Source organism: Drosophila sechellia, chromosome 2L (assembly GCF_004382195.2).
Source record: "Drosophila sechellia strain sech25 chromosome 2L, ASM438219v1, whole genome shotgun sequence".
NCBI lineage: Eukaryota > Metazoa > Arthropoda > Insecta > Diptera > Drosophilidae > Drosophila > Drosophila sechellia.
In genome coordinates, this window is record NC_045949.1 from 3,141,692 (window position 1) to 3,147,728 (window position 6,037).

A 6,037-nucleotide genomic window follows, 5' to 3' on the forward strand; every position below is an offset into this window, starting at 1 on the left:
TTGGCAATCCATTGTCTAACCTAATGTTTGCTCTCTTGTGGCCAAGTTTTGGGAAAGTTTTCCTTCCTTTTATTTTTGGCCTGGCCAAATGTTAAATGTTTTCGTTCGGGAACTTTTTAAACGCTTTCTCGATACTTGACCGTGTTCTGCGGCTGCTTCAGTTACCTCTGGGCAAATCAAAGTGCGCAACATTACTCACCTCTTTTACTTTTATTTCTGCGGTCGCTTGGCAACATCTTGAATGGTATTTATGTTCCTTACACTTGTTATCCATGCGAAGACAAATCGATGAATGGAGCACATGGGCAAAATTCGCACTCTAAAGTTTTACAATTTGTGGCAAGATATTTAAGTAATACAATACATGTTAAAGTTTCTTTCACTGCATACATGTAAGCAATTTGGAAATATTAAGATATCTGTGGAAATTGCTTAAAATGAAATCTCACTCGAGCTTTCGCTGAGTGGCGTGTTTTCGTGCAGGTCCATAATTTATTGAACTCGAACTTAGGAGGCAACATTAATTTATTTGCCAGCTGCAAGAGAGCTTTCTGTTTACCTCAGGGCCAGCAAAGTGCAGTGGCCGAAGGACATGGACTTCGACTTGTGAGGGGCGGGGTTACTTGGCTATAAGCCTGCGGAATGACATGTCAGTTGGTTGGCTCAGATAGCGGGATTACCGACACATGCAAATTGAAGCTGCTGGACGGACTGAGTGGGAAGACTCCGTCTAATCCAATTTCGATTGCTTAATCCACCATGACTGACACTAAGAGCCAAGTTGAAAGATGGTCGAGTGGGTTGATGGTTGGGTGATGGGGTAATGCGCTGCTGGGGCTTTTGGACTCCACATCTTTACGCACCACAGCACTTCAAATACTCGAGCTTGCTATTGAATTACGCACCCACACATGTCAACATATCATGTTACACTTCACTTTGTGTGTGCGCTAAGTAAGTTGTAGTTCGGCGGGCCAGGAGCGGAAACGGAAACGCTGCTTCTGCTACTTCTGCTGCTCCAGCTGCTGCTCCTGCTCCACACACATAAAATCACAATGTTGACCCTTTTATTTCGACCGGAAGTTTTATAACCAAAAGAATCGGGGCTAAAGGAAACACACACACACACTCACGCACAGCTCACCCGAAAATAAAGCAGCTCAAGCTGTGTGTTTGCTTAAGTTTTATGTGTGCACAGATTTTACGAGCGAGCTGGAAAAGCATCACGTAGCTCTAGGCCCGGCTTAGTGACCCCTGACCCTTGCCCGGGGTCACTTGGCAATGGGATGCATTTTAAATGGGCTTATCTCCCTACGGATGTCCTGCGCAACATGGCCACAAAACCAAAATCCACCTGACATGCTGCGATGCTGGAAAAAAACGATCCGTCGAATGAAACTCATTAAAAGCCATTTAAAGATAATTGTTTTTGTTGAATACTCTTTCGAAGTGATATGGTTATACTATTATGTATACACTTCAATAAAATAACATACTTACTTCATAGTACTAGCGAAATATGGGTTTAAAGTACATAAGCATCATTAAACTATCTTATATGGCATATTCAGTCATGTTTTTAGTCGGCTTGGATTTTAAGGACATTAATGTGGAAAACCCATTTTCCAAAAGAGCATTTGGCTTGTCATTCTCAATTGATTTCTTGTATATCCACACGGTTTAATTTCTGTCTCCGATGAAGGATTTTTGTGAAGCCTGCGTTGCGGTTTAATTAGTGCCATCGGCTGGGAAACGCTCTTGGCCAGCGGTCAGCGATGTGACAGCCCAATAAAGAGCGGATGAATTTACGGCTGGAGCGGAATTGGACTTGAAACACGTTTTCAATTAGCAACACTTGCTGCGAAGGCTAATAATGAGTTGACAAATGGCTTGTGTCAAACAAAAGCCGCGCGGAATAAACAAACAAACCAGCCAGCCAACCAGACAGAGGGAACACGTCTTGTTGCTGTTGTGCGTGACTTTGTGTGGATGTAGGCAATCGACCACCCACCAGAAGACCACCCTAAAACCACCCTGAAACCACCCAGGAGCCGCTCTGGAACCACCCACCTAGCTGTCAACTTTGGCGCCACCAGACCACATACTCCAGCCCAAACTGAATTGTCAACTTACAAGGCTTGCTGGCTGAAGTGTCGCGTAATTTATTTTCCACCTCTCGGCGCCGACTGACAAATGAGCTGATAATTTTCCCCGTATCCTGCCATTGTCAAGGACATCCAAGGGGGTGGTCGGAAAATATGGGGGTAGACTGCTAATTCATGGCCTCCACATTGCCTAGTCATCGGCGGAAGGCTTTGTCTAGCCGTTGACAGGAGAAATTAATTTGTGTTTACTTGCCGGCTTGAAGTGGCTTCGACCGCCGAAGTGTGAAGACGTTTTTACCGAGCTCCGCACAAAATCGGTTGTTTTGAGTGAAGTGAACGCCAAAAAAAGTAAACTAAATAAAAAATCCGAAAGCGAAAGAGACGCTCTATGCGATGCAAGATCGCTTAATTATTTAGTGATTTGTTATCTTAAATTATAAAACTATGAGTCAGAACGACACTCGCGCTCAGCGACAGCGCGAGCAAGACGAACGTCGGCTCTCAATTCAACGCAACAACGCGTACTTCTCCTACGTCTCACCGACAATCCCAAACGCAGACATCGAGCGGTCAATAACCCATAGCCCAAAAAACCTTATTCTACCAACAAATCAAGAAAGAGCGCGCTCCTGCTCCCCCGCTCTCCTAGCTCCGACAGAAGCCCCGCTACCTCCGCTACCTCCAACAACAACAGCTGGAGACAGACCGACAGCCCGCTCTACCTCGTTATCGGCTGCACCCGCTCACGCTCTGACTGAGTCAGCGAAAGCAAAAACGCAAGCAATAAACGGTACTGCTGCACTACCAACAAAACTAAACGAAAACGTAAACAAAAAAGCTGGGTCGACCTGGCAAACTGGAATGGACCGCTACATTACAATAAAGCGAAAGCTCAGCCCGGAAAAATCAGATCTGGAAAACAAGCCGAAAAATACACGCGACAATTCTACCTTGATCAAAAATGTAGCCCCTGCAAATACCAACAGATTTGCCTTGCTGGTAGATACCGCTGAGGACGTGCCGCTGGGATCCGTTGATATCGAACCGAAGAAAACAAAACCTCCGCCAATATACATCCGCGAGAAGAGCACAAGCGGTTTTGTAAATACTTTGATTGGCCTTATTGGAAAAGATAGCTTTCATATAATTCCCCTCGTAAGAGGTACTATCAATGAAATCAAACTTCAGACGAAAACGGAGGACAACTACAGAAAAGTCACAAACTATTTTACCGCACAAAAAATAGGCTTCTACACCTACCAGCTTAAAAGCAGCAAGGGTCTGCAAGTAGTCCTGAAGGGCATTGAGTCTGATGTTACGCCCGAAGAGATAACTGAGGCGCTAAAGGAAAAGGGATTTTACGCCAAAAGCGTGTTCAATATCAAAAACAGAAACAGGCAACCCCAACCACTCTTCAAGATTGAGCTTGAACCAGAAAACAAGCCTCTTAGAAAAAACGAGGTTCACCCAATTTACAAACTCCAGCTCCTTCTGCACCGTAGGATCACGGTAGAAGAGCCGCACAAACGTATCGCTCCTGTACAATGTACAAACTGCCAAGAGTACGGCCACACAAGGTCGTATTGTACACTTCGCCCGGTGTGCGTAGTCTGTGGAGATCTCCACGACTCCAAACAGTGTCAAACTAACAAAAAAAATGCATGTGAGAAAAAATGCAATAACTGTGGGGGCAATCACACAGCAAACTACAGAGGCTGTCCAATCTACAAAGAGCTGAAAACCCGTCTTCACAAAAGAATGAACACGGCGCGGGCACACCAAGGAACAGCTACGCTGATACCATCAGAGACAAATCCTGAAGTAATTTTCTCGAAAGCAGCAAGTTTCGCTCCCTGGCCTACATCCAACACTAACAAGACAACATTTGCAAACGTTTTAAAATCAGGTATGACGCCTCCAACCCAAAATTCCCGAACTCCACATGAAGTGTACACAAAATTAGACACACAACAAAACTATAGCCCAGCTGCGCAGCAGGAAACAAAAACTGAAGCTATGATCCAAGCCTTACAACAGAGCATGATGGAATTTATGACATTCATGAAGACCACCATCCAAGACATGATGCGTAATCAAAACCTTTTGATACAAATGCTTGTAGCCCAACAAAACAAATAAACAATGGCTACCTTACGCATAGCTACGTGGAACGCCAATGGCGTCTCACAGCGCAAACTTGAGCTAGCTCAATTCCTACATGAGAAGCATATCGACGTTATGCTTCTTTCGGAAACTCATCTCACAAGCAAATACAATTTCCAAATAAGAGACTACCATTTCTACGGTACAAATCATCCCGACGGAAAAGCACACGGTGGCACCGCCATACTCATAAGGAACCGTATGAAGCACCACTTTTACAAAGAATTTGCGGAAAATCATCTTCAGGCCACATCCATCAACATTCAGCTGGAAGACAACACTCTCCTTACACTAGCGGCCGTATACTGCCCCCCCGTTTCACAGTATTAGAAGATCAATTCCTGGATTTCTTCCAAGCACTAGGGCCACACTTCATTGCAGCAGGCGACTACAACGCTAAACACACTCACTGGGGATCGCGACTTGTGAACCCAAAAGGAAAACAGCTTTATAAGACTATAATTAAAGCCACTAATAAACTCGACCATGTTTCCCCCGGGAGTCCTACATACTGGCCATCAGACCTCAATAAGCTGCCTGACCTGATCGACTTCGCAGTTACGAAAAATATTTCCCGCAGTTTGGTTAAAGCTGAATGTCTGCCGGATCTGTCATCTGACCACTCGCCTGTACTAATTCACCTCCGCCGGCACGCAGAAAACGTTAAACCACCATCCAGACTGACTTCCCACAAAACAAACTGGCTCAGGTATAAAAAATATATAAGTTCACATATTGAGCTAAACCCAAAACTCAATACTGAATCTGATATAGAGAGCTGCACGTGTGCATTGCAATCCATCCTTACTGCAGCAGCTCTTACTGCAACGCCCAAAATAACAAATAATACAATTAATTCAAAAAAGACCAACGTACAAATCGAGCAACTCGTCCACGTAAAACGACGCTTACGCAGAGAATGGCAATCCTCCAGATCCCCAACTGCAAAACAAAAGCTAAAAGTAGCCACACGGAAACTGGCCAACGCTCTGAAACAAGAAGAGGACGACGATCAGCGCCGATACATAGAGCAACTCACACCAACAGGCACAAAACAAAAGTCACTGTGGCGAGCCCTCTCAACTCTTCGCCCACCGACTGAAACCGTTTTGCCGATAAGGAATTCCTCAGGTGGCTGGGCCCGTAGTGATGAAGACAGAGCCACCACATTTGCCGCTCACCTACAAAATGTGTTCACGCCAAACCAGGCTACTAGCACATTCGCGCTACCGTCCTATCCCGTAAACTGCCACCAGCAACACACCCCAATTGTGTTTCGCCCTAAAGAAGTAACTAAAATAATCAAAGACAATCTCAGCCCGAAAAAATCCCCCGGCTGCGACCTTATAACACCGGAAATGATCATCCAGCTGCCACATTCTGCAGTTCGCTACATAACCAAGCTCTTTAATGCCATCACCAAACTTGGTTACTTTCCACAACGATGGAAGAGGTCGATTATCATAATGATTCCAAAGCCTGGTAAGAACCACACAGTCGCTTCATCTTACAGACCAATAAGTCTACTCTCATGTATTTCGAAACTATTTGAAAAATGCCTGCTGATCCGACTTAATCAACATCTGATATACCACAATATAATCCCAGCCCACCAATTTGGATTTCGCGAAAGCCATGGAACCATTGAACAGGTGAATCGTATTACAACGGAAATAAGAACTGCATTTGAATATCGCGAATACTGTACAGCAGTATTTTTAGACGTATCCCAAGCATTCGACAGAGTCTGGCTCGACGGCCTAATGTTT